The sequence below is a fragment of the Triticum dicoccoides genome, chromosome 1B (assembly GCF_002162155.2).
Source record: "Triticum dicoccoides isolate Atlit2015 ecotype Zavitan chromosome 1B, WEW_v2.0, whole genome shotgun sequence".
Classification (NCBI taxonomy): Eukaryota; Viridiplantae; Streptophyta; class Magnoliopsida; order Poales; family Poaceae; genus Triticum; species Triticum dicoccoides.
Window position 1 is genome coordinate 108,344,914 of NC_041381.1, and position 11,342 is coordinate 108,356,255.

At 45.3% G+C, this 11,342-nt stretch overlaps 1 long non-coding RNA gene across 1 annotated transcript; it reads right to left on the reverse strand.

The window, feature by feature from the left end:
- Positions 1 to 3,702: 3,702 nt before the first annotated feature.
- On the reverse strand, positions 3,703 to 9,442 carry LOC119302226. Its single transcript, XR_005147421.1, has 3 exons — positions 9,367 to 9,442; positions 9,115 to 9,283; positions 3,703 to 3,920 (listed from the first exon to the last, which is right to left on the reverse strand). It is a non-coding gene; the product is annotated as an uncharacterized LOC119302226 (long non-coding RNA).
- Positions 9,443 to 11,342: the final 1,900 nt, after the last annotated feature.

Genomic DNA, 11,342 nt, shown 5'->3' on the forward strand with positions numbered 1-11,342 from the left:
TATCCCCAAACAATCAGAACGGGAGCCAAAAACCTAATTCCACCACCGCAACCTTCTGTATCCATGAGATCCCATCTTGGGGCCTGTTCCGGAGCACCGTCGGAGGGGGCATCCACCATGGAGGGCTTCTACATCAACTCCATAGCCCCTCCGATGAAGTCTGAGTACTTTACTTCAGACCTTCGGGTCCATAGCTAGTAGCTAGATGGCTTTTTCTCTCTTTTTGGATCTGAAGACAATGTTCTCCCCCTCTCTCGTGGAGATCTATTCGATTTAATCTTCTTTTTGGGGTGTTTTTGTTGAGACCGATGAATTGTGGGTTTATGATCCAGCTTATCTATGAATAATATTTGAATCTTCTCTGAATTCTTTTATGTATGATTGAGTTATCTTTGCAAGTCTCTTTGAATTATCCGTTTGGTTTGGCCAACTAGATTGGTAGTTATTGCAATGGGAGAAGTGTTTAGCTTTGGGTTCAATCTTGCGGTGTCCTTTCCCAGTGACAGAAGGGGCAGCAAGGCACGTATTCTATTGTTGCCATCGAGGATAACAAGATGGGGTTTTTATCATATTGCATGAATTTATCCCTCTACATCATGTCATCTTGCTTAAGGGGTTACTCTGTTTTTAAATTAATACTCTAGATGCATGCTGGATAGCGGTCGATGAGTGGAGTAATAGTAATAGATGCAGAATCGTTTCGATCTACTTGTCTTGGATGTGATGCCTATATACATGATCATACCTAGATATACCCATAACTATGCTCAATTCTGTCAATTGCTCAACAATAATTTGTTCACCCACCGTAGAATATCTATGCTCTTGAGAGAAGCCACTAGTAAAACCTATGACCCCCGGGTCTATTCTCATCATATCAATCTCTATTACTTTATTACTTGCTTTGTTTTTACTTTTCCTTTTACTTTTCACTTTGCATCTATATACCAAAAATACCAAAAATATTATTTATCATCTTTATCAGATCTCACTCTCGTAAGTGACCGTGAAGGGATTGACAACCCCTAATCGCGTTGGTTGCGAGGAGCTATCGTTTTGTGTAGGTACGAGGGACTTGTGCGTGGTCTCCTACTGGATTGATACCTTAGTTCTAAAAAACTGAGGAAATACTTACGCTACTTTGCTGCATCATCCTCTCCTCTTCGAGGAAATCCAACGCAGTGCTCAAGAGGTAGCAGTGCATCCGTTGCATGACAATCCCTACTCCTCGCATTGACATCAATTGATGGGCATCTCCATACCCCTTTGATTAGCCACGTCAATGTGAGACTTTCTCCCTTTTTGTCTTCTCCACATAACCTCCACCATCATATTCTATTCCACCCATAGTTCTATATCCATGGCTCACGCTCATGTATTGCGTGAAAGTTGAAAAGGTTTGAGAATACTAAAGTATGAAACAATTGCTTGGCTGACACCGGGACAAGCATGAGGGGTACCTTGTGTTTAGAAAAGGGAGCATACAAGACTATATGATTTTGTAGGGATAACTTTCTGAAGTATGGATATTTTGAAAGATATGATTGTTTGTTGGGATGCCCTAAGTATTATTGCTTTTATGTCAAATGATAGACTATTGCTTTGAATCACTCGTGTCTTAATATTCATGCCATGATTATACTTATGATCAAGATTATGCTAGGTAGCATTCCACATCAAAAAATATTATTTTTATCATTTACCTACTCGAGGACGAGCACAAATTAAGCTTGGGGATGCTGATACGTCTCCGTCATATCTATAATTTTTTATTGTTCCATGCCGATATTACTCAACTTTCATATACTTTGGGCATCATCCCATCCAAGCCCGGTTGCTTCATTTTTCAACTCCATGAATAAAGTATAGTCACTTTTTATTGCATCCCATTTGTTCTTGAATTTATCCTTGGGATACTTCTTTCCCGTTCTTGCTTCCCATTTCTCCAAAACATTCTTCCAACCCTTCTTATTTAAATAACTTATGGGCCTATTCCCATTTTCAACCTCTTCTCTGAATATATCTATGAGTTTCTTCAGATGTGCATCATCCCACACCGCTTTTTCAGTCATTCTTCAATCAAGCAAAATAATTACATAGCAATAGATCAATATATATGTTTTAGGAAGGAATTGTGCAGCAATACTATCATACAATGAACTAAACAGTACACAATCATCCAATGTACAGGAACATACAACAATGTTCAGCTGCAGCAATACTAGCAAAAAATTGCCACAATCATCCATTTCATCACTAACAGAAATACTTTTGATATAGGGAGCAGCTACTTCAATCGCCACAATCTCAATCGCTGCAACAGCACGTGTACAGGAGACGGGAGGGGAATGGGGAGTGGGGGAAAGGGAGCAGCTACCTTCAAGACTGGAGGGAAGAGGTCGCGGCGGGGATGTCGGAGACGTTGCCGGCGGCAGCGCGCACGGCGGTGGAGGGCGGCGGCCTTGCTGGTTCCCGCGCGACTTGGAGAGGCGGGGAGGCAGAAGAAGAGCAGCGGAGGAGGGAGGAGGTCGAGGCGGGGAGGCGGAGGCGGAGGCGGCGCCGACAGCTTGGCAAGCGGCGGCGGAGGGGCGGCAGCGGCGCTGGCGGCGGCTAGGAACCCTAGCTGCCGCTGGTGTCGATGGGGATCGAGCAGAGGAGCTGGTCTCAATGAGGCGTCCTCTCGTGGGCTGCCCTTGACCAGCCCGAACCGTTTTCCACTTCGGAGTGGCAACGGTGGGTAAATACATGCCAACTAGCAGGGGATAGCTAAAAATACCAGTCCGAAGTTGGGGTAACGCCCGCTCCGAAATTACACTACGAAAATCTGGTAGCTTTTACAACTTCTAGTTTTCACCCTTTGGTTAGCTTCTAGCTTTGAAAAGCTAGAAGTTGGCTGAAAAAGCTTAACCAAACACAACCTTAGCTTTGTTTTTAGAAATGGATGCCACCAACCAACACCCAGACCCCTAAGAAACAGTGGTGGTCTGGTGGAGGCCTGGAGGGTCAGAGGAGAGGCAAAGAGGGGACAACCATAAGCATTGTTATACGTTAGTTACTGTACATTTTTTGGAAATGATAAATCCAGAATGTTCATATTTTGACTATGGCAAACGCGACGTTTTTATGGCAATTTTAGTTGACATGAGGATGGCAATTTTTGTTTACAAGCACGGCAATTATCTGGCAAAAAAATAAACCGAGGGCAAATTTTGCCATGCTTGCCAACTAAACTTGCCATGGTCGCCACAAAAACGTCCGTTTTGCCCTGGCCAAATCTCGAACATTTAGAACTTATCAGTGTCATTTTTATTTTCTTTTTTTGAGGGAGGGGGGGGGGGTTGTTACTGTGCAACAGTACTGTGTAAAAGATGTCACTAACTGAGAAAGTATGTAGACCCAATGCCAGCAAAATACTACTACGTCTGTAAACAAATATAAGATGTTTTAGGTCACTGAAGTAGTGGCCTAAAATGTATTATACTCCCTCCGTTCGGAATTACTCGTCCAAGAAATGAATGTATCTAGATGTATTTTAGTTATAGATACATTCATTTTTATTCATTTTTGTGACAAGTAATTCCGAACGGAGGGAGTATTAGTTTACAGACGGAATAGAAAACAACCAAACACTTGCAGCAACAGGCTATTATCAACAAAATATAAATAGATCTGTCACTGCTGGTGATCCGACAGTTTGTGAGTATTAAAAAACAGCTTGCCTGGGGTTTGTCCGAAGTAGGATTGAAGTAAACAAAGTACATGGGAGTGACTGAATGGAACCTTGGCTAACAGTAGAATCTGAGCCAAGCTGCCTAGCTCCTGTATTTCATCTCATCGTGATCGTGATCCCTGATCATCACCGTGCTTCGTGTCTTGATTTCTGTGTAGCGCGTTTATCTTCTCCCGAGACACCCTGCGCACTGGAGTGAGCAGAAGCAGCACTTAGAGAGAGCTTTGCCTTCGGAAATAGATGTCACCCATAATGAAGACAATGGTGCAGGCAGGCTCTCGATTCTGTAGAGCAGCTGTGGAGTCACAATGCCAAGTGGATGAACAAAAAAAAAGGCAGCCGAAATGGATGCCACCAAGACACCAATAACCCTAACCATCTTCTCCAACATTAGCAAGCAGAAACAGTGGTGGAGGGGTGAAGGAGAGGCAGAGAGGGGAAGCACAGGCATTGCATGCCTTTATGCGAGTTACTGTGTGGGGTTTGGCATTTAGTGGTACAAATTACTACTGTGCAGTAGTAATGTGTAAAGATGGTGCTCTGTTGAAAAATAGTTTTGGAGCTCGGGCGACAGGGAGCTCGGTATCCCTACCATCCAGCCTCCTCGTTATCCAGACTTCTGCTATATTGGCAGGCTGTATATGGATGTATTTAACCCAATTAGCAAAGTGCATGGACCCACATCACCGCCCAGAACTCTGGAAAGGTGGCTCATATCCCTGACATATTACTCCCTCCGTTCCTAAATATAAGTCTTTGTAGAGATTTTACTATAAACCACATACGAATGTATATAGATGCATTTTGAATGTAGATTCATTCATTTTGTTCCGTATGTAGTCCATAGTGAAATCTCTACAAAGACTTACATTTAGGAACGGAGGAAGTATTTAATAGCTACAGATCAACAACCATGACCAAGAAATGTGTCGTGCCACAAAAATTACCCGATGCATTGAGATGTTGTTTATCAAGGCTGCAATTAAAATTGCCAGTAGCATTTGGACAGCACAAACTAGCAGAATAAACGAAATTAGCAGAGTTCGACATTTCTCATGCACAACTTATTTGGCCATTACAAAAATTATTTTGCACAAAGACACATGACCTGCACAGGAAGAAGTCCAGTTTCAAAAATGATTGTCACTAGATAATCTTATGCATAGATAGTTTGCACTTTAGATGAACAGATCATGATTTTGAAAGAAAAAATGATTGGTAATAATATCTTTCTAGGGAGGAGGATTTACAAGAAAAAATCAGGCAAGAACCATGGAGATAGCTTCCTCCAGAATACTGAACCAAAAAGTTAAATTCAAAAACAAGATACAAAGATTCAAGTGTCAGATCTCATGGCCACAATAATAGAGGTTAAATGCACTCGTGCACAATCCGTAGTAGACACATTGCAAGCATGAAACTAGTATGAACATATCAACCGTTATGCACATCATTCTGAACAAAGAAGTTAAATTCAAAACCAGTATGAGGATTTAATTCACAGCCACATAATACCATTCAGATTTCTGGATACAAGTATGAAACATGCAAATATGGATTCTGCAACTCTGTATTACATTCCTCCACAAAAAGAACAATTCAAGTTCAGTATGTTTAATTCACACAGAAAAATATACAAGAAAACTACAAGAAACCTTTGATCCATGAAAACCATCAATGTTTTCCTCCTGTCCTGGCGGCTGGAACCCTAGCCGCCGCCAGGAGAGCCCAATCTTCCAGCACCGTCCTCCAGCGGCTCCTCTCCACCGGCGACCTCGGTCGTCGGTGGTGAGGGGGTCGCCGGATCCACGTGTGTGGATCATTTTTACTCCCTCGTAGTCTAGATTTTTAGGCTATTTCATCGTCTTTGTTTCGGCGGCGACGATTACAGCGCTGAATAAAGATTCTTCGGATCCTTCGTTGACAAGGCCATCGGTCCTATGGTTGGGGATGGATTTGGAAATCAGTCTGTTCAAGCAAGGATGGTGTGGCGGCGGCGGCATCCTCTTGGTGGACCTGTGTCCTCGGGCTCTGCCGTTGCGACGGTGTTTGCTCCAGCGTCAGTGCAGAGCTTGGGAGGTAGTCCAGGAGCGGATGCAGATTGTGGTCTGCATCAACGACATCTGAAAGACAGAACATGTGCTGGGTTCGTGGTTCATGGATGGCAGGTATGGTTTCCTTCTGCGACGTCTTAGTCGCGGTGGGGTGCCAGATCTGTAGTTCGATGGCATATTCGGGGTGTTGCATCGGCCTGATTCGATCAACGGTAAGGGCTTCACTTTTGGTGAGCCACCTTGGAGGTCTGGAAAGCTGCATATCAGCGATGGAGCCGCGTCAAGCTCGAGTGAGGAGGTGATTCATCATTCTTTTCTTCGGTGGTTGCTGTCGTGGTGCCCGAGACAGGTGAAGGGCGTTGGTGTCAAGCTCAGAGATGTTCTGCTATCTTTACAGTTTTGTCATGTCGGTCCTTACGTGACTTGTACTTTAATCTTTATGATATAAATGAGACACGTATTACCATGCAAAAAAATGAAAACCATCAATCAATTGTTCTATTTGATAGTACAAAAGGCAAAAGAACTCATGAATAGAAACCAACAACATATAACTGATATGGGGATTCAAGATTGGAAAAGAACCAGGCCAAATTATCAACAGTACAGCCTGGATTTGAACGAAGACCACCTCGCCGAGAGACGAGAGCTGCAGGTAGTGGTGGATCGCTGCAACCGACGGCCATGTCTTCACTTCTCCATTGGTGAAGTGGTTCTTTCCACAGGTCAACATAAGTTTATCCACAAGTTAAACTACTAATAAGAATTTGCTATTACTGATTGGTTGTCTCTCAAACTTACATTTGTTCAGCACAAATCTTTACCATGCTCTATTCCCACTACATTCAAAATCTCTCACCCCCATTATATGCACAATCCAGACAAGTCTGAATCGATTAAACACAACTACCAGCATAATTAACAATATTTAGGTTTTGGCCAGAAGTAGTCGAACCGGACATTTACCTGAAGCAGTCTTTAGCCAAATTAACAAAAAAAAATCCTTTCCGTTGAGAACTACATCAGATTGGCCAAAAAGTTTTGGTTCATTATAACATAAATCATTGAACAAATAACCCAATGATCTCTTGTGGCAAGAAATAATCAAATGTTGATTTTTTAGTGTGCATTTTTTTCATTTAATTTTTTAGGGTACATTATTTTCAACAACAATTCTCGCAAAAAAGAATGCTTAATTTCACACAAAGAACTGTTTCAAAATCTGGGCACATGAAAGATCAAGATTCATGAATGGATAAGCACATGTGCCACACTCCAATGAACTTAATGAACCAAAGAAGCATAAACAAAGAAGAAATCACTACTTGCATGGAGAATCAGTATAGTTTCCTTTCTGTCAGCCTTGGAAAAATTGCAACAGAGAAATCAGGAGAACTCTGTCCTCCACAAAAAAATTGAGTTCCACAATCAATCAATTGAGTTCAGTATGTTTTGCTTTACGCAGAGAAAAAACATAGAGAATTACTAGAAACCTGTGTTCCATGGAAACAATCAATCAATTGGTTTTATTTGCTAGTACAAAAGGCAAAGGATCCATAGATAGAAATCAACTACGTCTAACTGATATGGGAATTGAAGATTAGAAAAGAACCATGCCTAATTAGCAACAGTACAACCTGAATCTGGATGATGACTACCTCACCGAGAGATGGCAGCTGCAGATAATGGTGGATTGCTGCAGCCGGCGGCGATGCCATCAATTCTCCACCGACTCCTCATGCGAGATATGCAACAGATGTCACGGGCGCCCTCAGATCTGGCCGGGAGCACCTCCCATCTTCTCCATGTTACCACCTATCGAGAGATCTGCACCTTGCCGTCGCACGTCAGAGCTACACCGCACGAGAACGTCACCTCGTCGTCGTCGTCATCGCCATCCGCGTCGGTAGGCACCTCGTGGGCAGAGACGGGGAGAGGGGCGGCGGCGGCGACAGGAATGAGCAAGTTAAAAGGCACCTCCGTAGATGAGTGTGGACGTTCTGGACGCAGCGGCATCTGCGCGTAGAAAATGCTAAACCTACGAAAGACTATACGTAAGGTTACGAAACTTTCCAAACTAATCTAAACACCCCCCTGATTTTTAGGGGGTGGGCCCCTCACTCCCCTAAACACCAATCCTATTGTTCCACGTTGGCTGATACGTGAACTTAAGTAGCTCCTTTACGTAAGTGTAGCATTGCTCCTGCGCGCAGATATCTGGCCGCAGGCTGCGTCGAGATGATGTGCGCATTAATAATCGGGGAATGACAAAGGGAAGCATACATCGTCATATACAAAGGAATACTTTGGCCGCGCTGCTTATGTAGGGCTCGTTCCGTGCGGTACGTGTATGACTTAAGCACCAGGCATGCAATACCGTACTGTTTTTACCACGTGGGCCCAATTTGGTTTTCTAGATGTGTGTGATGTGTTGGATCTAAACGCCAACGCTGAGTTTTCCTCTCGTCCCTGGCGGCTGGAACCCTAGCCGCCGCCAGTGGAGGCCGGTCTTCCAACGCCGCTCTCCGGCGGCTCCCCTCCGCCGGCGACCTCGGTCGTCGGTGGTGAGGGGGGGTCGCCGGATCCACGCGTGTGGATCGTTTTTACTCTCTCGTAGTCTAGGTTTTTAGGTTGTTCATCGTCTTTGCTTCGGCGGTGACGATGACAACGCTGAATAAAGATTTTTCGGATTCTTTCCTAACGAGGCCATCGGTCCTATTGTTGGGGATGGATTTGGAAACCAGTCTGTTCAAGCAAGGATGGTGTGGCGGCGGCGGCATCCTCGTGGTGGACCTGTGTCCTCGAGCTCCGCCGTTACGACGGCGTTTGCTCCAGCGTCGGCGCGAAGCTTGGGAGGTAGTCCAGGAGCAGATGCAGATTGTGGTCTACATCGACGACATCTGGAAGACGGAGCATGTGCTGGGCTCGTGGTTCGTGGATGGCAGATATGGTTTCCTCCTTCGGCGTTTTAGTCGTGGTGGGATGCTAGATCTGGAGTTGGATGGCGTGTCCGGGGTGTTGCCCTGGTCTGATTCGTTCAACGGTAAGGGCTTCACTTTTGGTGAGCCACCTTGGAGGTCCGCAAAGCTGCATATCAGCGATGGAGCCGCGTCGAGCTCGGGTGAGAAGGTGATTCGTCATTCTTTTCTTCGGTGGCTACTGTGGTGGTGCCGGAGGCAGGTGACGTGCGTTGGTGTCAAGCTCAAAGATGTTCTGCTATCTTTTCAGTTTTGTCATGTCGGTCTTTACGTAACTTGTACTTTGTTCTTTATGACATGAATGAGACACGTATTACCATGCAAAAAAAAAGATGTGTGTGATGTGCCGGACCTGCTTGATGATCCCGTCTGGATTGCTGGTTCTCCGTGCTGCATTCTCTTTCTGTTCATGATGCTGCATTCTCTTTCTGTTCATGATGACCGGAGTTGATTCAAAGCCTGTGTCTTGCTGGTTGCCCCGTTCTTGATGAACTTCTCCGCCCATCGATTTGATTCAAAGCCTGTCCGTCGACATGTGCCGTGGGGTTAGGCAAAGTGTGGGGAGGTAGTGAGAGCGTGGCAAGAGATGTCATCGAGATCTTACCTTGCTGTGCGCCAGAGCCTGCCTGCGGCGTCGCCGGGAGAGATCGGGAAACCTTCGATGTGGTTTGCAATGGAGCTTGTTTCATCTACAGCGTTGTGGGGGGTGTACTGCATTAAATATGTGCGCAGCTAGACGGGTGGGGTGGTTGGCTTTAACACATCCGCGTGTGAAAGCTCCAGTGCATGGCCACTTGCATGGACGCCAGTGCACGGCTAGCTCTGCACGCGTCGGTGATTGAAGCATGCGTTAGAGCATACTGTCAGCCTGGAGCTTGTCCTTGTTTGAGTCAGAGTGTGTCTCTAAATACGCATATATGTTGCGGCATGAAGTCCAGTGCCAACATACAATCTGAGTAGCACGTTAACTTGTGTGAATCGTGAAGGTCGTCTCGCCGTAGATGCCGCGAGTGCAGATGCCGCTGCGTCAAGACCTGCGTTTCTCCTCCGTAGATGGGCCAAGGCACACACGACTCGATCCATGTTGATCTCCAGTGACCAGCGTAGAAGGGCCAAGGACTATTGTATTCGGTTGCGTATTCGAAAGAAAAAGGTTTTTCGCTCAGATCCCAATTGGCACGAAGGATCGAGATAGCGAGCTCGCTGTCGCTGGAGCTCTCTGGGTTATAATAGCCATACACAAATACTTCCACCATTTGCTCATAGCCATAGGTTCCTTTCAGATACAAAAGATTTTGACAGCGCACCCTCTCATGCACCTAACAACCATGCATGCCAGAACCTATTGCGTTCCAATAATGATTAGATATACCAAAAAGCTTGTATCAATGACCCGCAAAAGAAACAAAAAACTTGTATCAATGTGACTGGTCGATTTTCAAAACGGAACGGAAATTTACCCTGCTGAATTCTGCAGTCACAATGCTGTTGCAGCTTGATCGTTTTCTCCAGAAAACCACAAATGCAAGCCTGGAAAACAATGTTGGACCAAATCTCCCATGTCAGTCTTGAAAGTTGAAACCTGCGTGAAGTCAGATTGAATTGATAAGGAACTAAACGCTCAATTGCATAGTGGTCAGCAGTGAAGAAATAAGTAAACAGACAGTAACAACTGTTTTAGTCTTTCAATTCAGAAAGTATACAACCCCCAATTTCATGCAAGGAAACTAAGAAAGTACAGAGATCCAATGCCAATAAAATACTAATGCACAGACTGGTTGATTGGGATCCGATCTTCATTTCTGATACTTTTAAGCAGAATTTTTGGCCTTGACTTGGTTGTGTTGTGGAACTAAAAGTCAAAGTTGCCTACTGTTCCAGTCTTCTGAACTTACAATGCTGGTGGCGACACTGATTCTATGTTTGGTTGCGAGTGAGAGAACTTCCCGAGTACAAAAAGCACGGGTGCAATTTCCTTGACACATTGGAATCCACGGGGTATAATCCCATCACCATTTGGTGCCTCAGGTGTTAGTGCCCCTGACGAGCAGGACCCGCTGGACAGCCACCACACCAACACAACAGCTGCCCAGCGGCCCACACAAGTCAAGCAGCCCAGCCAACGCACCCATGGGCCGGAGTGGGTCAACTGAACCCGCCCGCACGGCTAGTTCTAGGAAGGGCGCACGAGGCCACAGACATCCAGTGGATCAAGGACGAACCGGTGGCTACCTACTTTCCCCTTCCACGAACCCTAGTTCTTCCTCTGTTCTTCTTCCCATTCGAGAGTCACGCTCCTGTAATCGATCTTGTACTAGCTAGTACCTCAGAGAGCAACAATAGATTGATCTTCCTACTCTGTAGCTAACATCTGGTATCAGAGACCAACCACCACCCATCTCCGTTTCGCTCTGGCAAATCTCATCGAGACAAGAGGCTTGCGGCACGCGCGCGAAGCCATGGATCCGAGCGTCTCCGCCTTCTTCACCCGTTTTGAAACTAAGATCGAGGCCGCCATCGACGGCCTGACCAAGGCCCACCTATCTACGGCGACGAAGATTGACGATCTGCTCTCCTGGC